General features: G+C 53.3%; 2 long non-coding RNA genes and 1 pseudogene across 3 annotated transcripts; 2 read left to right on the forward strand and 1 right to left on the reverse strand.

The window, feature by feature from the left end:
• Window positions 1–3,676: 3,676 nt before the first annotated feature.
• On the reverse strand, window positions 3,677–11,750 carry LOC131279106 (uncharacterized). Of its 2 annotated transcripts, none has more exons than XR_009186434.1 (3): window positions 11,698–11,750; window positions 8,559–8,870; window positions 3,677–6,927 (listed from the first exon to the last, which is right to left on the reverse strand). It is a non-coding gene; the product is annotated as an uncharacterized lncRNA (long non-coding RNA). The 2 variants fall into 2 exon arrangements; XR_011649183.1 differs by lacking the exon at window positions 11,698–11,750 and adding an exon at window positions 11,473–11,617.
• On the forward strand, window positions 11,369–19,421 carry LOC139439295 (uncharacterized). Its single transcript, XR_011649182.1, has 2 exons — window positions 11,369–11,942; window positions 18,925–19,421. It is a non-coding gene; the product is annotated as an uncharacterized lncRNA (long non-coding RNA).
• LOC105745588 (large ribosomal subunit protein uL6 pseudogene) lies at window positions 16,316–18,885 on the forward strand (annotated as a pseudogene).
• Window positions 19,422–21,213: the final 1,792 nt, after the last annotated feature.

Here is a 21,213-nt window from a genome sequence, read left to right on the forward strand (position 1 = left end):
AGTCGATGTACAAAGGTCTAGCTCATTCATTTGACTGCTGTGTAGAAAACCTCCCCACGAACGAGTCAGAGTTCATTTGGTTTTCTCTTCTGCTGAGAGGCAGATGGCATTCGCTTTTCTCACTGCTGCAAAGAGCTTCAATAAGCCTCTTTGCACTTGTTTTCTTGAACACCTGTGCTAAAGACCTTGGTGGAAGACACCGAGGAGTGGGACAGCTGGGTCTGGGCTCTGTACCCCGTCAGCCTTACTAGATATTGCCATCGATCTGCTCCCCTGCTCTGTAATACTCAGAGCTCTCCAGGGAAACAGAACTAGTTTACATATATATAAATATGATGAGATTTATTATAGGAATTGGCTCACGTGACCACAATCCGATGAAGATTCCCCAGGAGCAGCTGGCTGGCCGGCTGACGTAGAGATAGGCGTTCTTTCTGATTCCTGAAAGTTCTCCCTTTAAGGCCTTCAGCTGATTTGATGAGACTTCTCTCATTGTTGAAGGCAGTCTCCTTTGTTGATTGTAGATGTAATCAGCCTGTAGATGCAATCAACTGGCTAATGATTTAAAGCCACAAAAGCCCCTCACAGTAACGATCAGATCAGTGCTGGCTTGACCCAACAACTGGACACCATAACCCAGGCAAGTTGACAGATGAACTTAGCCATCACCTGCGCCCAGTCTTTTCCTGAAAGTTTAGGCAACAGGGACATTTCCTTCATCTGCAGTTCTGAACAAGGAATCCACCCAGTGCTACGTCTTTGCTCTGTGAGGCCATCTCCTCCCCAGCTTTCACCTCCGCTGGAATTCTTGATTCCAGGTTAGCCTCTGCCTACCCTCTGCGTGCTGGGTGCCGGTGCCAGGACAGCCTCTCCCCGGCCAGTCCTGGAGCCTCTGCTCTGCCCAAGGCCTGCCTCGGGACGTGCGTCAGCTCCGCCACTGGGAGGAGGGAGGTCTTCTGCGCTACCCTTCAGCCTAAATGAATTAGACGTATTTAAGCCTGGCGGTCAGAGTCAATCCACTCTAGAATTAGTCGGCTCTGAACTCCAAAAAAATAAACAGCTCTATGTCTCCTGAACCCTACAGCGTTCTGACACGTCCCTACCAGTGAACGAAAAACCATATCCTGGAATGTGGCAGGATAGAGAATAAATCCAAAACTCGGACCCTTCTTTCCAGGTTAAGCCCCAGTTCTTTGGACGCCAAATTCCCTTCCGTGCTAGGTTTTGTTTTGTTTTAAGATTTATTATTTATTTATTCTCTCCCCTTCCCTGCTCCCCACCCCAGTTGTCTGCTCTGTGTCCACTCACTGTGTGTTCTTCTGTGTCTACTTGCATTCTTGTCAGCGGCACCAGGAATCTGTGTCTCTTTTTGTTGTGTCATCTTGCTGCGCAGCTCTCCGTGTGTGCGGCACAACTCCTGGGCAGGCTGCACTTTTTTTTGCATGGGGCGGCTCTCCTTACGGGGCGCACTCCTTGTGTGTGGGGCACCCCTATGTGGGGGACACCCCTGCGTGGCAGGGCACTCCTTGTGTGCATCAGCACTGCGCGTGGGCCAGCTCATCACACAGGCCAGGAGGCCCTGGGTTTGAACCTGGACTTCCCATGTGGTAGGTGGAGGCTCTATCCATTGAGCCAAATCCGCTTGCCTCTTGTTTCTTTTATAACCAAGGGGAGCCGTGGACTAACCTGAGCTACCTGACCCCAGGAAGGCCATCTCTGAGTTACCTAGTCCTCTTAGCAACCCGCTTCTCCTCCTGCTACTCCAGAATCAAACTAAAATGGTAGTGTCCTCCTGCATATATGGGGAGCTGGAGCGATTTCTCAGCTACCTGGTTCCAGTCGGTCTCTTGAACTTGGCATATTCCCATTACTCGTGTATCCATTTTTGTATAGTCCTATACACCTATGAGCGATGGCTTTGTTGAAGGTGCATCCCTAGAATAAAGATGGGACCCTGAGGATGGCTTCTTATGGAGAAATTGTCACCTGCTCCAAGGGGACCCTGCGTACTGCCTGCAGCGTCTTCTGCAACTGCTTATTGCTCATTGATGGCCCCTGGGCAGCCTTTTGTGTATCTGCCCGTTTGAGCGACTGGCCGGAATCCCATTGCTCAGTTCTAGGTATGGCTGCGTGCTTGAGAAAGTCCTCCCTTTCCCATCAATGGAAGATTTATGAGTCTAAGGCTCGACATCATGCCCCCTTGGACGACCACTCCTGCAGTGAAGGCAGGAGGGTGAGGGGCTCCCAAAGCCCCTCAGAGTGTGAGGCCCCTTTGGGCCCCCTGAGCCACCTGCTGCCATCTAAAGGGCGAACCAGGCTGCACTCCCACCGTCCCTTAGAAGCTGCTTCCCAGCTCACAACCCAGAGCAGCAGAGCACAGGTGGGCTCCAGCCCTCACCACCCTCCTGCTGCCGCCGCCGGAAGCTCAGATGCCCGACAGAGGGGCCAGGAGGCAGGGTGGCAAGCCAGCCACGGAGGAGGTCACCAGGAGCCCAGGGAGCACCAACCTCCTCCAAAGGGCTTATTTTCCAAAATCAAGCGTTTCCTAAGGGAGCTCAGAGGGAGGCCGGGGCAGTCACCAGGGCGATTAATGTTCGCAGGTGCTGGCGCTGGGCTGTCCACGGGCCCTGCGGGGGCCACCTCTCCAGCAAGCTCCTCTCTCCAGGTTTTGTAGATTCCTGAAAGCTCTCGGGCTGGAGAACTTGTTCAATCATTTGAAATTTTAAGGAGAGCTAGGTGAAGATTTTTTTTTGTTCCTGGCATAACGGTTGAAATTTTGTTCTGAATTAAGGGCTCACTCCTCCTTACTCAATTAGAAATGCAGCTAGTATTTCTTCAAGACTTATTCAAACTAAAGTTTTTATTCTTTGAAAACACTGCACTATTAGTTTCTTTTTTTTTTTATTAAAGATTTATTTTATTTATTTCTCTCCCCTTCCCTCTATTGTCTGCTCTCTGTGTCCAGTCGCTGTGTATTCTTCTGCATCCACTTACATCATCTGGCAGCACTGGGAATCTGTGTCCCTTTCTTTTTGCGTCATCTTGCTGCCTCAGCTCTCCATGGGTGCGGCGCCACTCCTGGGCGGGCTGCGCTTTTTCCACACTGGGCGGCTCTCCTTGCGGGGCGCGCTCCTTGCGCGTGGGGCACCCCTATGTGGGGGCACCCCTGCGTGGCATGACACTCCTTGCCCGTGGCAGCACTGTGCGTGGGCCAGCTCATCACACAGGTCAGGAGGCCGTGGGGAGAGAACTATTAGTTTCTTAACTCCACTTGACCTTGAGTTTCCTGGTGGCCCTTCATGGTTCTCTGCCACAGACTTCTCAGCGTCCTCAAGACAGACCCGCCGCCCTCTGTCCCCACCCAGGCTACCAATCTCTAGTCTTGTCTGAGAAGCAGCCACTGGTTGCTGTACTGCACTCGGCTTCACTTTACTAAAACGTTGGTCAAGGGCCATGCAAGAAGCAGGTGTAGGTGCTGTGTCATTCCATTTGTGTATTTCTAGCTGAGTGTGGCTGGAGCTGGCGCTCACTTGGAGGGGATCATGTGTTCTCGTCTCAACACCACGTTCACTGACAGCACGTGGGTGGCTTGAAATTGGCCACGGTAGTGTTGTGGAATTTAAGAGAAGTTCAATTATTTGAGTATAGAGAGGCCAGGACTCAGCAATGATTTTGAGAAGGAAAAATGGTTTATTGACGGCCGGCCGGACTCGGGAGCTTTCAGTTTGAATCCCGAGCCCTGAAAAAGATTTTCAAACGTCTTTTATACAGAGAGGAAAGGCCAAATGGTCCCTTTGTTTCAGTTCTCAATAGGCTTCAATTAGCATATATCTTCCACATCTTAGGTAAGCTTTTAGCATGGACTCCAGACATTCTAGATAAGCCTTTAGCACATTTGGTTTTTGCATTTCCCCTAAATACTTAAAGTTTATAGCCCCCGCATTGTTAAACATTTCCTGGGACTCGAGCCGCTGCCAGTCCCCAAGGGCAGGACTGCAGCCCCCCACCGTTCCACACCCACAAGTCAAACAGCTTAGTTATCTCTGAAGAGACAAAGAGCCCTCCACCCATAGCCCACATCAGTAGGAGTATTGACACCACGGAAACTGGCGAACAAATCAGTGCTTTCTGCTGGGGAGGGGTGCCTAGGAAGTATCTTGAAAGAGTAACACAGGAAACACTTAAAACAGTTACCTCTGTGGAATAGAATTGGAGAGCAAGGACAGAAGAGTGGGTGATTTTTAAAAAACATGTGCCTAATTATTTTTTAAAAAGAGATTTCTTCCCCTCCGCCCGCCTCTCTCCCTTTTTCTTTTTTCTTCCTTCCTTCCTTTCTTTCTCTCTCTTTCTCTTTCCCAAAGCAGGACTCCATGCAGAGTTTAATAATTCAGTGCCATCCGCGGGAAACTGCCTGGGGCCCGGCTGTCCGGGTGAGGAAGAGATGAGAGCCTGCGGGATCGTCCCCGGCTGGGGCCCCAGCGGGGCAACATTCTAGGACTGTGGTGGGGGCTGGGCAGTCAGGACCGAGGCAGCAGCGGGCAGTCCTCCTGTGCCCTCGGGCCAGGTCTCAGAGGGGAGCCAAAGTAATACGAGGGCTCTAGCCCAGAGGTCAGACCAAAACTTGGGCCATTAGTTCCCCAGGACCAGGCAGAAAAATGGGTATAACCGAGGACGCCAAAAATGGTGAAGCTCCAGGGAGGATGAGGAAGGAGGAGAGCTCACACAAGGAGCCTGTTTCTTAGGAGTGAAGCAGGCTAGTAGGATAGGGAATTAATAGATCTGGAACCTGGCAGAGAGTCCACATGGATATCAGTAACCCCCAAGATGGCTGCTGGGAGACCCCACCCCCAGGATTCTGCCATCCAGAACAAAGACTTCTTCTGGAAGCAAGGAAAAGCCCCGGATGTTCCCCAGGGACTGTATCATTGGGCCCTCACTAAGGGATTGATGGGTGGGGTGATCAATCCCAACAGCAAACAGCTGGAGCCCCTCCCCTGCCATTAGCAAAGGGGGGGAATAATGAACAGTTTATAAAGCTAACTGCCAGGCGCGAGCATACTCTCGCCCTGCTCTCTTGCCTCTGGACCCGTCCCTGTACTCTGTGTGCCGCTTTCACCAGTTTTCCTCTGCCATGTGGCCATGCAAGTAAACCTGGGGCTTTATAATCTATAATGGAGAACTGTAGTCTATAAATCAGCCCGCTTTATCACTTTTCACCCCCTTCCTCTCTACCTGGGCCTCCTGCTCTGTTATTTTCTCCCATTTCTTTTCCCTCCCTACCTGAATAAATGACTGACCTAACTCACCTGGCGTGCTCCTGAAATTCATTTTCTACAACATAGTCAAGAACCTAAACAAAATCCAGTAACAGGAGGGTATTGACAGATTCTGGGGCCGAAGAGCAGCTTTGTGGGGCATTCCTGAGCTCGTTTCCCCTGCAGTTTAAATTGCAAGGGGGCAAACAGGACAGAGAGGAAATCAGCATAAATAGGTTCCGCCAAACCGGGAGAAGACTTTCCCATAATCCACAGAGCGGCCACAGCCTCAGTGAACGCGTTCCAGGGAATGAGGCACAACTCCAGGTGGATTCCGGGAACCTTCGACTTCACAAAGGACTCTCGGAGGCCCTTGGTGGTGGGGGAGGGGGAGATTCCCACTGGAGGATTTGGGATGACTTGGGAATTCTGAGCAGAGATCTAGGGGGCCTTGGGTGCGGGGGTGGGCTCAATCAGGAAAATCGGATCATCCAAGACCAGCAAGATGCAGGATTTGGAGCCACAGCCTACGAGGGGCTGCCAGACCCCACAGAAGGGGGACTATGGGGCAGCACCTCAATTCTGCCCTGCTTTGGGGGCCAGGAGGCTTGGGGAAGGAGACTCTTCAGGAGACTGGACCTCAAGGGAACCCGACATTCGGTGAGGGGAGGGGGACGGCGTGGGCTGTTGCCCATCTTACGCCAAGTGCCACAGTCTGTGCCTTTCGGGGCCCACAGACATTTCCGAATCCCACCTGCCAGTGCGGGCAGCACCCCTCGAGGTTTGTTATGAGGGGCTGCCATTGGTTACAAGATATTTTCGTTTCCCAGCTGCTAAAACCAATACAATGAGTCAGCTTAACAACAGGAATGTCCTGGCTCCCGGTTGCAGAGGCTAGAAGGCTTGCTGCCACCCAGAGGGTGGTGTCTTCTGGCTGGTGAGCAGACTTGGGGTTTCCTGGATTTTCTGTCACATGGCACTGCACATGGCTGCATTTCCTACTTTCTCTTCCAGGTTCACTGATTTCCAGCTTCTGGCTGCTCCCTGTGGCTTTGCCTTCCACGTCCAATTTCCTTTGCGTATAAGAACGTCAACCATATTGGATTCAGGCCTAGCTGCGTTTGGTTTGGGCACATTTTAACTAATGTTCAAAGCTTACTAGTGGGTTCACACTCACAGGACCAGGCGTTGGACCCGAACGTGCCTTTTGTGGGGGGCATGCTTCACCCCCAACACAGGGGATGTGAATAGCCCATCTTAGAAACACCAGCAGGGGCGGGGCGTGTTGGTGAGCAACAGGATTAATAGCTCTATGCCTTGCCCCCTCCTTTTTAAAATGCTTTATTTTGAAATATATTCAAACTTCGTTATAAAAACCATATAGGGAAGTGGATGTGGCTCAAGGGATTGGGCTTCTGCCTATCACATGGGAGGACACGGGTTTGATCCCTGGGGCCTCCTGGGAAAAAAAAAGGCGTGCCTGTGCGGCGAGCCGAATGCCCACATGGTGAGCCAGTGCCCACGCAAGTGAGTCACGCAGCAAGACGATGACGCAATAAAAGAGAGGTGAACGGGAGAGTAACGGCGAGGCGCAACAAACCAGGAACTGAGGTGGCACAAGTGACAGGGAACCTCCACATCAGAGGTCCCCAGGATCGAATCCCAGTGAATCCTAGAGGAGAAAAAGAGAAAAGAAGACAAGAAGAGAAATAGATACAGAATATCACACAGCGAATGGGCACGACAGCAAAAAACAGCAGGGTGGGGGTGGGAGGGAAAAAAAGCACAAAAAATAAATTACTGTATAAAAAAACAATATAGGGGGAAGAAATAAAAATAAATCTTAACAACAATATAAAGCCCATACAGAGCACTCCAACAATGCCCCTACTCCCCAGACACCCAGATCTACCAATTTTAATTTTTTGCCACATTTCCCACATCATTCTATCTACTTATTCATCTATTATCTAGCATCATCTACGTATTTTCTATTATCACCAACTTTCTATCATCTGCTTCTATACATCTATCATCTACCTAGGTATCCATCATCATCTAGCTAGCTCGGGCTATCTAGCTATTTAGACATTTTCTGAACACTGGAGTGTAGATTGTACATATCATGCTCCTTGAACTGTACTTAAAGCTTCCATGTACATTTCGTAAGAACACGGATATTCACTTATGTGAAGTACAGTTATCAAGTTCAAGAAATTTAACACTGATGAAAAGCTCAGTCTGTATCTCAGTTATTTTCTTAAGTTCTTCAAAGACAGCAAGGGAGGCGTCTCCCAGGAAGGTGGTCAGGGATGCACCCCAGGACCTTTGTGGATTCTATTGGTTAGGTCCAAGTCAAGGTCGCGCTCACACTCGGTGTGGGGGGGCAGGTTTTACACAAGGGCATGAGGATCCAGAGGCGGGATCATGGGGCCCCTTAGTGTCTGCCACAGGTCCTCACCAGTTATTAGCTGCCGGTTAATTGAACTCCTTGGCAACTGACTGTAACGGGGTAAAGAAGCCAGGGAAGCAGCTTTCTTCCAGCTCCGGATGTCCCGCTCCCCCACAGCACCCACCGCAGAGCTAGCTGGGCACAGACAAGCAAGTCGCTAAATAAGGAATGAACCGTTACAGGACTCACACTACCACGGGAAGGACCTGGAGTTTCCCACCAGCAATGTGACTACCTGATTGTCGTAAACTGCTGGTTGGTTGAGGGGAGCAGTTGTACCTCAGTGGTTAAGCACCTGCTTCCCATGTATGAGGTCCTGGGTTCAATCCCTGGTATTGCCTCAAAAATTAATAAACAAATAAACACACATTAAACATTGCTAATCAAAATATTTTCTGGGAGCAGATGTGGCTCAAGCAGTTGGGCGCCCACCTCCCACATGGGAGGTCCCGGGTTCGGTTCCCAGTGCCTCTTTGACCCCAGCATGTACTGTTCTCCCCTATTTTACAGATAAGCTGTAAATTCATATTATCTCTTGGTCTGGCCAACACAAACTTTCACAGCATAGCAGGAATTGGGACCCTGGAGCCAGGCTGCCTGGGCTGGCACCGAGCTTGCCCACTCACTGGCTGTGAGACCTCATGTCCTTGGTTTCTTCATCAAGGTGATGGCGCCAACCTCCCAGGGTTGTTATGTGGGTTAAACAAATTACTTTGTGAAAAGAGCCTGGCACACAGCGAACGTTTGCTATCATCATGAGTTTCATCCCACCTTTAGAACCCACCAGGATGGAAGTATCTGTATTAGTTTCCCAGCTGCTAAAACAAATACCATACAGAGGCTTGGCTTACCAAGAGGAATGTATGGGCTCATGGTGTCAGAGGCTAGCAGGCTTGCTATCTCCCAGGGGTCTGTATCTTCTGAATTACCCTTAACCTTGAGGGTTCTTCGGCTTTTTCATCACATGGCAATGTACATGGCAGCGTCTGCTTTCTTTTCCCAGTTCCCGCAGGCTTCCACCTTCTGTGGCTCCACAGGGCTTCTCCTCTGTGGCCTTCTCTATAAGGCTTCCAGTAGGAGCACTAGGATCCACGTTGGTTGAGTTGGGCCACACTTAAGTGAAATAACCTCATCAAAAGGTTCTATTCACAATGGGCTCCCACCTACAGGAATGGTTTTTAAGATCAAGAACCCATCTTTCTGGGGTACCCAAACCCAAGCATCCTCTTTGTTCCTGCTCTCCTGACCACTCTGTCTTTAGGAGGAGGAGAAAACACTCTGCCCCTCAGGAAGTTCTGGAATGTGTGAATGAGTGGGGGATGGAGAGGAATGATGGCTAAGGCCAAGGCCGAAGATTCTCAGCCTGGACAAGACCTGGTTGCTAGTGCTACAGCTGACCGCCTGTCTGAAAAGAACCTTCCACATTCGCTCCTCATGGGAATCACACCTGGGGCCCACTGCACCAACACCTGCCAGCCCATTCTCTTTCTAACCTGTGGCTGCCCTGGGAAACCATCTGGTTGACCATTTGAACCACTTGTATCGACTAGATCTTAAAAACAGTGCCTCGAACCCTTGTGCAGGGCATGGGGAGAAGAAAGGAGAGGTCAGAATGCCATGCTTTTGGGGGCGGGATTGCATCCTGCTTACAGCCACCCTAATTCTGTTATTCTCAGCTGAGTCTGGGGGACCTGCTTGTTTGATTGTTTCAGTCCGCATGAAGTGGTGCTTCCAGGTGAGCAGATGTGTGCTTTGAGGGTCTCCACGGCATGGTGGAGACTGATGGAGGAAGGCGGCAGGTATCTCAGTGAGAGTCCCCCTTGTGGGAAGGGCTGGTGCAGGGGCCCACCAACTCTGCCAGGGCCCAGGGGCATGTGAGTCAGTCCCACCGTGTGAGAAGGGCTGGGGGAGCCTGACAAACATCCGGCATCTGAGAGCAGAGAGGAGGGTTAAGAGAGGAGGGCGCCGGAAGCAGCAGACACTAGAGAAGGGGCAAAGCTGGTACTGGAGAGGCAGAGCAGCCAGCTCCCCACTGCTGCCTGGGACACAAGATAATCCACCAGAGAGAGGGGCAAGGAGCTGGCTCTCAAGGGGTGAGGGGCGCTCACTTCCTTCTCCTCCAGCGAGACAGCTGTGGCCTCTGGGGAGCTGGTTGTACCCCTTCTCCACCTCCGGCCCTGGTCTCCAGTCCTGTAGCCACCCAAGAGCCAGAGAGAGCCTCCTGCGGGGCTAGGGGGAGGGGCCGCCCGGGACTCCCCAAACCCCACTGAGCCACATGCCCTTTTAACCCCGTGGACTCCTCTACCCAGACGCCCCTACCCCGGCTGGGAGGCCACCCTGCGAGTCTGGCCTCTCCCGCAGGGCTTAGCAGGCCTCACTCAAGCACACGCAGCGTTTCGTGCGCTCTTCCCGACAACACGGCGGGGTAACAGATGGCGCTCCGTGCGCGCCAAGGCGGGGTTCGCAGAGACACACGCAAACCGAAGGGAGCTGGGCGCCGAGCCGACCCGCCGCGCCGGCGTACAGGCCCCACGAGGCACACGGGGACCCGAGGGCCCCCGAGCCTGCCCAAGGTGGCCACAAGTCCGTGGCCTGCCCGCACTTTCTGAACATTCCTTTCTCGTCGGCCACCTCCCAACGGTCCCTTTTCTGCCTGCCTAGCACCCCTCCTTCTCGATGGCGGGAGGGGATTCTGGAGCACGGCGACAGCCCCGGGCTCTGGCGCTTTCTGGCCGGCAGTGCCCACTTTCCCGTGGGAGCAGGAGCCGGTGCCACCCGGGGACTGCCGACGCGCCGTGGCACACCTTGACCCCTCGACCCGGATGCGCCGACAGTGTGCGCGCCCGTGGGTTCCCCTCGGGGGCCGCCCTGGCCCTCCACCGCGCCACTGCGCCTCCCGCCCCTTGGGAGAAACGTGACGCCCTTCCGCCACCCCGAGGCAGAGGCGACCCGCGCTTGGGGTCTGCAAATACCGCCCCCGCCTGACTCCCGACCCCGAACGCGTCGCTCGGGGGCGTCCTGCGAGAGTGGACCGCGCGTCGCTAAGGGCCGAGGCGCGCGGGCCGGGCGACGGCCACCTGGGTGCACAAGTGTGGGGCTCGGAGGCGGCGGGGGCGGGGGCACGGGGCGGCGCGCTGGGGAGAGGGCCCGGCTCCCCGCAGGGGGCTCGGGCTGCGGGGAGCACCGCCCAGGCCCGGCCGCGGGGGGCCGCGGGCGGGGAGGCGGCTTCGCCAGGCTCCAATGGAGCCCTGGAAAAACCCCGGCGCGCAGCGGAGGCGGGCCCGCTCGCAGGCACAGCCGGGGACCGCGGGAACAAAGGCGGCCCACGGCCGGATCGGTCATGGAAAAACCCATCGGGGCGCCGGGGCGGGGGCGGCGCGGGGAGGGCCGGGGAGGGGCCGGGCCGCGCGTGCCGGGCTGCGGGACTACCCTCGCCACCCTCGCCGGCCGGCCAGGGAGGGGCTGCTGCTCGGCCCCCCGCCCCGGAGCGCTCCCCGCGGAGAGGGGGAGGCAGCCCTAGGAAGGCAGAGGATGCGGGGCGGCTCGGCCCCGGGACCGAGAGCCAGAAGCCCCCACCCTCTGGACGCCGGGCTCGGCGACAGGCGGCGGCCGCCGGGGCTGGTACATGCCGGGCCCACGCGGCGCTGCGCACGGCCACCTGGCAGCGCGACCGCAGCTGCGCAGCCAGCCGCGGCGGGGCCCGTAGGGGGCGCGCAGGGACGCGCGCACTGGCACGTTCGGCCGCGCCCTCGCTCCCGCACATACTTGATCACTCAGGCCGGGGCGCCCTGGCACGCTGGCTGCCCACTGACTCCCCGGGCAGAGGGAAGGGGAGGGTGTGACCGAGGGGTCCCGGGGAGGACGGCGCAAGCCCAGAAGCGGGTGTCTTTCGGGCGCCGGGCCTAGTGCTCCCGGGCCCGAAGGCCAGGTCCCGCCCCAGGGCTGGAGTTTCCCTCCCGCGCAGGCCCCCGCCCGCCGCGGCCTGCGTACCCGAGCCGGCTGGAGGCGGGCAGGCGGCCCGAAGGCTTGCTCTCTGTTCTATAGAAAAGACAAGTGTTGGCGCAGTTGGACCCAGTGACTCCCGAGGCCTTTAATAGTTCTGACATTTCATGAAGAAGGAACTGAGCCCAGAAGCCATAAAAGGAGTAGATGGAAGCCTGGCTTGGCCCCAGCCGCAGTTTCTTCCTGGTTCAAACGGCCCCCTCGTTTATTTGGGCTGTGCTGCTTGCCGTAAGGTACCAGGGGGCAACGCCTGTGCCAGCCGGGTCCCTGGGTGGCAGCGGGGGTGGGGGTGGGGGAATAGGGGAGAGGAGGCCCCAGGCTCTGCCCGACTGGGGAGACAGCCCTAAAGAGCTGGGGGCTGTTGGGTTGGGGTAGCGGGTGGGCCCCCTTGAGGCCAGAGGGCAATGAGGCTTGGGCCCATGGCTTCAAAAAGTTTCGCGGGCGAGGACAGGCCGCCTTTTCGAGGCTGCTGGAATGGTTGCCCAACACGGCAGGGACTGAGGTTGCGGTAGAGCTTCCGGCCCCAGCTCAGAAGGGTCGCCGGAGGCACCAGTGATGGCAGGGGCCCAGGGATGAGAGCACCTACTTGGGATTCGCTTGGGAACTGGTCTTGGCATCAGAATGCCCCGCCCTACCTTCTGGGTTTGGGGGATAGTAGCCAACATCTTTGGCTCTCACATTCCTCATCTGTAAAGTGGGACAAGGTACACGGCAGTCCCACACCTAGGAATGAATCTATCCGGAAGAAACAAATACAAAAATGCACACTTGCCAGGTTATTCTGTGCAGTGCTATATGTAATTGTAAAGTATTTCCAACCACCTGAATGCTCACATATTGGAGAGGGGTTGAAAGACTATGGAGTATTAAAAAGAATGAGGAAAAAAAAATGAGATCTCCATGAATGAATAAGGAATGGTTTCTAGTATATACAGTTAAGTGAATGAAGCAAAGTGCAGAGGATCATGTAAGAAAAAAAGATGATACAATAAAGTACACATTAATCTACTCATTTGTGGCAACAAAAGAAAAAAGCCAAAGAACTCGGAAACTAAAGAGATTGTTCTCAAGGGGTGGGAAGAAAGGGATGGAGTGGGAAATAGGAACCAGATATCAAAAATGAAGAGGGAATAAAAAAAGGAGGAGGGGATAAGAGCGCCTCTACCAGGGTGTTTTGGGGATTAACCGTGGGTATAAGTCCCTCTGCCATCCTGCCTTCCCTCATGGGCAAGGACAGTCCTCCTTCTCTCTTGCCAGCCCCCATGTCCCCTTCAGCACGTCTTTTCTACTTTTCAGAGCCCTTGGTGCTGGGCAGGTGGAGTCCAGCGGGGCAAGCCTGGGGGGACAGTGCCACCTGGTGGTCTGATCCGAAGGGCCTGGGCAGCCCCTGGAGACTCCCGGGTTAACCTGGTTAGTGCCATGTGGAGACTGAGACGTTCGAGCGACTCCGGGGCTGCCCGTGGGGCTCTGCTCAGGCAGGCCTTTCCTTCTGACTCAGTTTCTCCCTCAAGCAAGGAGAAGGAGTGCCGCTTCAACAGGCTCCTTGTACTGCTGCCCCAGAGGAATCCCCACAGGTGACATTTAGTCTGTACTTTCCAGTTTACAAAGCACCTCGACACCAATTACTTATTTGTAAGGTGTGCCACTCTGGGCGGTGACGGCTACAGAAGTAGGATTGTGGTGCAGAGCACCCGTGCTGGTTTGGGTCCTGCCTCCTCCATCCAGTTGTGTAACCCGGGTGACATTCAAAACATTTAACAACCAGTAGGGACAGGCAGCGGCCAATCAGAACAGAGCCTGCCGCACATAGCTGGTATGGCCAGACAGGTGTGTTCCTATCAGTCAAAGATTCTGGAATGACCTCCACATCACTGGGCCTCCCCTTCTCCAGCTGCAGGTATGGGGACAGTGATAGTAAAAATCGCACTTTACAGGGCTGCGGAGAGGACCAAATAAGTTAGCGCATGTTCTGGGCTGGGAACCCAGTGTAAGCACCCCAGCCTCCTCCTGCCCTGGCTGAGTCAACTCAGCCCCTTTCAAGGGAGACTCCCCAGGTGAGCCTGCTGTGTGCGCCTCAGGACCTCTGCTGCCTCTCTAGCCATCCCACGGGACCCACACGCTCTGGGGCCAAAGGTCACCCCTCTGCCTCTCCTGGCCCCTTGTGCCCCAGACTTTCCCTCCCTGCTGCCTCTGGAGTCCCCCTCCCCACCGCAGCCAGACACTGCCATAGCCCCCCTCCCCTCAAAGCCTGCGCCCCCTGGACCCGACTCCCAGCCTAGAGAGCCCTAGGCCCTCCCGATCCCTGCCCGGGCTTCTCTCCTCTGTCTTGCTCCCAGTACAAGAAACACCTCCCACCTGCCCACAGCCTCTCATCCTAGCTTATCTTCCTAAAACACAGGCGGTGACACTCCCGTCTCCGAGACCTTCAAAGCCTTCAGTGGCCCCTCCTGGACTATCACATCTAGCTTACACTTTTATAATCATCATCATCCTTAAACATTTATGGAGTGCTTACTATGTGCCAGACACTCCACTAAATTTTATGTGTATCTCGTTTAATCTTCTCAGTAACCGTGTTTGGTACGGCTCTTATCTCTATTTCGTGGAAGAGGAGATGGGCCCAGAGGGGTTTCGTGATTTGCCCAAGGTCACTTGGTTGGTGGGAAGCCTGACTACAGAGTCCCGTGTTAATTTCTTCAGGGACACTCTGCAATGGGGCTTTCTCTTGTCTTTTTTGGAATCTCCACGTCCTTAGCCAGCTGGGTCCTAGCGTGGCTGGCCAGTTCAGGGTACAGGTCATCCACCCTCACACCTGCCCTTCTCTGAGCCTGGGATGTACCCTCCTCCCCATCGAAATCTTCCTCCATCCCAGCTGGGCTCAAGAGCTGTCTCCTGCTGCCCGTGACTGTTTGCTCTGAAGCCCTCAAGTTAGCTCACCCTCTAGAAGTACTTCTCAAACTTGACTGTGTATCAGAATCTCCTGGGGATCTTGTTAAATTGCAGATTCTGATTTAGTAGGGCTGAGCGGGGCCTGGGATTCTGCATTTCCTACAAGCTCCCAGGGGCCTCGGATATGGGTCGGAGGACCATGCTTTGAGAAGCAAGATGATAGATCATCAGAGAAGCAGAAGTGTCAGCTGATGGATCTGTAAAGGGGTATTAAGCACCTGCTTAGTGCAAAGATGTGGGGATTCAAACAATTCCAGGGGCTGGCCTCCAGCCCCAAGCAGCAGACAGGCTAGTGCAGACACACAATGGTCAGGCCAAGGAGCAGGCAGGTGCCAGACAGGATGTGGCACAGGTGGATCTGTGCTTTAAACGGGTCAAGCTTCCCTTGACTGCCCTGCTCTAAAATGTTCAACGTACACTGAAAGCACTAGCCACAAAAGGAAAAAATTGATAAATTGGACTTCCTCAAAATTAAAACCTTTTGTGTATCAAAGGACATTATAATAAAGCAAAAAGACAACCAATAGAATAGGAGAAAATATTTGGAAATCATGTGTTTGATAAAAATTTATAAAGAACTTTTACAACTCAAAAGACAACTCAATTTAAAAATGGGCAAAGGACTTGAAGAGATAATTCTCCAAAGAGAATATATAAATGGCCAATAAGCACATGAAAAGGTGCTCAACATCATTATCCATCAGGAAATGTGAAATCTAAACCACAGTGAGATACCACTTCACACCCACTAGATTGGCTATTTTTGAAAAGGAAAATAACAAGTGTCGGTGAGGATGTGGAGAAATAGGAACCTTAGTACATCGTTGGTGGGAATGTAAAATGGTGCAGCTGCTGTGGAAAAGTTTGGTGGTTCCTTAAAATGTTAATCAGAGAACTACCATGACTTGGCAGTCTCACTTCTTGGTATAAACCCCAAAGAATTGAAAGCAGGGACTCAGGCAGGGACTTGGAGCCACGTGCAGACCAAAGCACATCACAGTCTCATTCACGTCATTCACAACTGCCCGATGTCGTCAGCAGATAAATGGAGAAATAAAAAGTGGAAGATCCATACAATGGAATATTATTCAGCCATAAAAAGAAGTGCTTGTACAGTTCAGGCTATAACATAGGTGAACCTGGAAGACATCATGTTGAGTGAAATAAGCCAGACACAATATGATTCCACTTCTATGAAATATCTAGAATATGCAAGCTCAAAGAGTCACAAAGTAGAGTACAGATTACCAAGGGCATAGGCAGTGGGAATGGGGATTCAATGCAAAATGATAAAGGGTTTCTGTTGGCGGTGATGGAAAAGTTCCGGTAACGGATGACGGTGAGGGTACTGCAACATTATGCAGATAGTTGCACTGAAGGGTATGCTTGGGCATGATTGAGATGGGAAAGTGTATATACGTTTCCATAACTGAAAGAGATATACAAAAATAAAGGGCAACTAAAGAGACAAGGACAATTAGATGCAATACCTGGGAGGAGAGGAGGCTCAAGCAATTGGGTGCCTCCCTCCCACATGGGAGGCTCCAGGTTCAGTTCCAGGTGCCTCCTAAAAAAGAAAAGAACAGATAGCCAGCACAAACAATGGGGAGGGGATAAATAAAAATAAATAAATCTTCTTTAAAAATGTAATACATGATCCTGGACAGGATCTAGTAATGGAGGTGAAAAGGCTCAAAAGGGCATTGTTGGGCTCTGCCACATCTACCGTGAGGATGAAGCCATTTTCAGCAACCAGACTGTCGACATTCCAGAAAATGTCCGCATGATGCTGAAGGGATGCAGCTATTGTGAAGGGCCCCGGAGGAACCCTGTGGAGGGACTTCAGTCACGTCAGCGTAGAACTCGGTCTACCAGGGAAGGGAAAGGAGAGGCTTCGGGTTGACAAATGGTGGGGAAATAGAAAGGCACGCTGCGGCCGGCGCTATCTGTCGTCATGTGCAGAACTCGATCGAGGGCGTTACAGGCGGCTTCTGTTACAAGAGGAGGCCCGGGTGTGCACACTTCCCCATCAACGTTGTTTTCCAGAAGAGTGGGTCTCTCGTTGAAATCTGAAATTTCTTGGGTGAAAAATACCTTTGCTGGGTTCGGATGAGGCCAGGTGTTGCTTGTTCAGTATCTCGAGCCCAGAAAGATGAGTTAATTCTTGAAGGAAATAACACCGAACTTGTATCAAATTCAGCCGCTTTTATTCAGCAAGCCACAACCAATAAAAACAAGGCTATAGACACTTTTGGGATGGCATCTATGTCTCTGAAAAAGAAACAGCTCAGCAGGCTGATGAGTAATCAGGGTTGTGCAGCAATGGAAACAAGAGGCCGGACCTACCTGATATAATAAAGATGCAATAAGATTCATCTGTTTAATTTGAGAAAAGGGAGGGCATTATTGGGACATATGAAGAATTGGAATCTAGACTGTAAGTTTTATATCAGTGTTAAAGTTCTTGAACTTGATAACTGTACTTAGGGTGGTGGTAGGAGAGTCCTTGTTCTTAGGAAATGTCCATGGAACTATTATGTGTTTAAGGAGCATAATGCATACATCTTACTTGGAAATGTTCAGAGGATGGCAAATGTGGCAAAATGTTAAAATTCGTGCATCTGGGTATCTGGGAGGGGTATGTTTGAGTTTTTTAGTATTTTTACAACTGCCCTGTAGGTTCGAAATTATTTCAAAAAAAAAAAATGGAAGGAAAAACAAGCAAATCTCCAATGGCTCCCATTTCATTCAGAATAAAAGCCAGATCTTTCCAAGGCCTTCGAGGCCTCTGACCTCATCTCCCACCATTCAGCCTCATTCTGGACTCACCTTTGTCCCCTGAACCCAACACCCCAAGTTCCTTCCCACCCGAGAGCCTTGGAGCTTACCGGTAAAGAACTCATCAGTCACATTTCGGGTGCCGGGCTTCTTCTCGTCTCAGCTCCGGCATTGCCTCCTCAGAGTCCTGCCTTGGCCTAGAGGAACTCGAATCTCGAGCTGCCTGCAGCCCGAGGCGATGGTCTCTACCCTGTCATTCTGTTTTGTTTTTCTGTGTAGATCATTCTGTTTTGTTTTTCTGTGTAGAAGTTGTAGAAGTCCGATAGTCGCTTAGGTTAAATAGTTGTGGGTGGGTTTGGCCTTCTGGACTGTGAGCTGCTGAGGGCAGGAACAGCTGTCGTTCTGTCTTCCACTTTACCCCCAGCCCCTAGAGTGGTGCCTGACATTGAGGCCTTCTGTGGAACGAATGAATGACTGAATGACTGCTACGGGGAGTCTAACAACGTGGGGGTTCCAGCGGGGGCCCCGGGTGGGTTAGAGGAGGCTTCGTGGAGGGCAATCAGGGTGGGAGTTCACCAGCCCTGATCCTGGGGTTGGCACCGCGGAGACCTGGTGGCTGCCGTGCAGGGAGGGGTGCTGCTGGCCTGTGGGCGCTCTGTAGCAGGGACGGCCTTTTATCACTGTCCCCAGGTGGGGCCAGGTGTCTGGACAGTGCAGCACAGCCTTCCTTGGACAGGGGGGTAGGCTTCATATAAGTGGGCAGAGGGTGGGAGGCCGTGGGAGACTCTGGCAGGGGAGTTTGCGAGGCCTGATCCTAGAGCAGACACAGCCCTTCCCTCCCCTGGCTCCCTGAAGGCAGAGGGAGATGAAGCGGGGCCAAGCTGTACGCTTTAGGGGTTTGCAAATGTATCCTTGGTTTTTATTCTTATATATATATATTTTTTTTTCAAAATTAATTTTTACACATATTCTGTATCCACCAAATACTCCCCTTCCCCCCTCCCACTAGCCCTCGGTAATCTCTAATCTACTCTTTTTTTTTTTTGTAAACTCATTTTTAAATTTATTTTTTACACTTTTTAAATTAAAATTAATAGATCACAAAGAACGTTACATTAAAAACATAAAAAAACATAAAAAACATAAGAGGGTTCCCATATACCCCGATCCCCACCCCCCACTTCATCATTTTTGTAACTTGTATTTTTTTGTCATTGTGGATTGGCTATTTCTGGACATCTCTTTTAAGTGACATTACACAATATTTGCCTTTTGTGCCTTGCCTATTTCGTGGAATGTAATGTTTTCAGGTTCTTCCACATTCTTTCTTATATTCCATTGTGCATATGTACCACATTTTGCTTACTCACTCATCTGCTGGTGGATACTTGGGTTGTTTCCACCTTTGGCAATTGTTTATTCTTATGTTTTGTTTTAATTTCGATCAAATGCCAGATGCTTATCAATCTGCTGCTACACTTATTTCAGCATCTCACCCCGATGCCACTCATCTTGTCTTCAAGAGCAAGTATTCTTCAGCTGAAGGAGAACCAAGCATCCAGTATTTGCAGAAATGAGCATTTATGCAAGAGATTATGGAAATGTCCTTTGCTTTTGGGCCTTGGATGGGAAGCTCCTGGGTGCATCCAATCCTCACGTGATGGCTAGTCGGCGTCTCTGAGGAACTCCCAGATGCCCAGACTGTGATGGGTGGAAGGTACCCGTGGTTCCTCAGGAAGTGGCCAGAAGCAGTGTGGAGAGGCCGCATAAAGACACAGGGAGAGGACAAAAGGGGATCTGTGCCCCAGAAGGGTTCCTGGCGCCCAGGAAGGACTCCAGGCCTTGTCACCCAGGCCTCACCAACCAGGCTGGCTTCTTAGGTGTGACCTGTGTGATCACACAGGGCCCTGTGTTCAGAAGGCCCCAGACTTGGTTTAATGCTCTGCTGTTGCTTTCTTGGAATTCTTCATAAATGTTGGACAAGGGGCCTTACATTTTCATTTTGCACTGGGCCACACACACATGTCGCTGGTCCTGCTCACCAGCTCTGCTCCCAGAGTCAGTTCCAGAGGGATCATCTGGAAGCAAGAAGGCCCATGGAAAATCTGGGTGGGAGGTGGCCCAGGTGTGTCCTTGGACAGGCGGGCTGGTCCTGTAACTCCCCTCCACCCTTCCAGTATCAGTGTCCTTGTGTGTGAAACAGGGGTCACAAAGCCTGTTCTACCCAGAGTGAAGAAGATGGTGGAGATTCACTACCCGGAAAGCCAGCCTAGAGGTGGTTTGCTGAGATGCCAGAAGCTTCCCATACTCAGAGCCCTTATCAGGGTCAAATGACAGGCCCAGGGCTGTTATCCAGAGAAGCAGGAGGCAGATGTCTGCCTTGGGGCGGAGGACAGAGCATTGCCTGGCTCCGGAGCACATATCTGTGCTCTGACCCCTGTCCTCTGAGCCCTGGCCTTGCAATCCATGACCCTGGGGCCATCCCAGCCTGGCCCACAGGGCTGGGAGAGGTAGTGGGGGTTCTCCCTGGATGCTACCCTGTGGTGACAGGGTGCCATGAGGAGGCTGGGGCCTGAGACAGGTCTGGGTAGACTGCATTATCTAAGTCTGAGACCCAGTCTTGGCGCCTAGAGACCCCGAGGGACCCTGAGGAAGGATGGACCTGCTCTCAGGCCAAATCTAGGTCACTGCTTTATCTTTGTACACTCCATGGTTTTTCTGATCCTGTCTCATCTTGTTCTTCACCTTCTTCTACTCCAGATTCAAATCTCTTCTCTCGCTACTGTGACTGACGCCACCTGCCTCAGTTTACCCAATACTTGCCACTTCCGCTGTGCCCCACCAATGATGTTGACAATCTGCTCACCATGGCACAAGGACGGGCCTGGAGGCATTTGATAGCTGGGGCTTAGAAGGGCTCGGAGTGGATCCACAGTCTCACAAGAGTACTGTGATGAGCGCCTACTGGGTGCCGCCCGGGGTGGGTGTGGGGGAAGAGTGGGCCGGGCTGCCACAAACAGAAGCCCCTTTCTTCAAGGAGTTTACCAAGGAGAACGTTGATAAATAGGACAAAGCCCAGCGGTCCTGGTCCCCCCCCCCCCCCCCCCCCCTCCCCGGCCCAGAGGGAGACGAAAACCAGGGCGCAAGAGAGTGCAGGAGGGGAGCCCCGCGGGGGGACGCGGCCCCGCCCCCGGCCCGGCCCGCAGCCCCGGATGGCTGAAAGGGCCTCTGTGTTCCGTGCCCCGCCTGCTCGCCGGCCCCGAGCGCGCTTCCTCAGCTGCGCCAGCCCCTGGAGGCTCGGCAGCCCCTCTGGGGACAGACACAAATAGTTCCCGGCCCAGCTGCCCGGCTAGTTACCTTGGGAACCAAACTCAATTGCCTGACGTCACCGGGCCGTTGCACAGCAACCGACTCCGACTCTCCCGCCCTGCCGCCCCGCCCGGCGCTGAGGTCACCGTCGCCATGGAGATGGGGGCGGGGCCGGGGTGGGGCCACCCGGGGCCCTGGGCCTCGCTGGCCCCACCCCACCCACACCCGCCCTCGGGACCCGCGGCCTCGTGGCGCGCTGGGTCCCGCCCCGAGCGACAGCCCCGACCCCGGGCTGCTCTTCCTTCCCCCCGACGGAAGGGGACCGGCCCCAGAAGAGGAAACGGCGCCGCCTGGCTCGCGGCAACCCAGACCCCGTGCCCTGGCCTCGCGCTGGCGGGCGTGGCGGGCGGCCTCAGTGCGCCCCGGAACCCGGGGCTCTCTCCCAGAGAGAGGCCTTTGTCCGCCGTC

The sequence above is a fragment of the Dasypus novemcinctus genome, chromosome 7 (assembly GCF_030445035.2).
Source record: "Dasypus novemcinctus isolate mDasNov1 chromosome 7, mDasNov1.1.hap2, whole genome shotgun sequence".
In the NCBI taxonomy this organism is placed as follows: domain Eukaryota; kingdom Metazoa; phylum Chordata; class Mammalia; order Cingulata; family Dasypodidae; genus Dasypus; species Dasypus novemcinctus.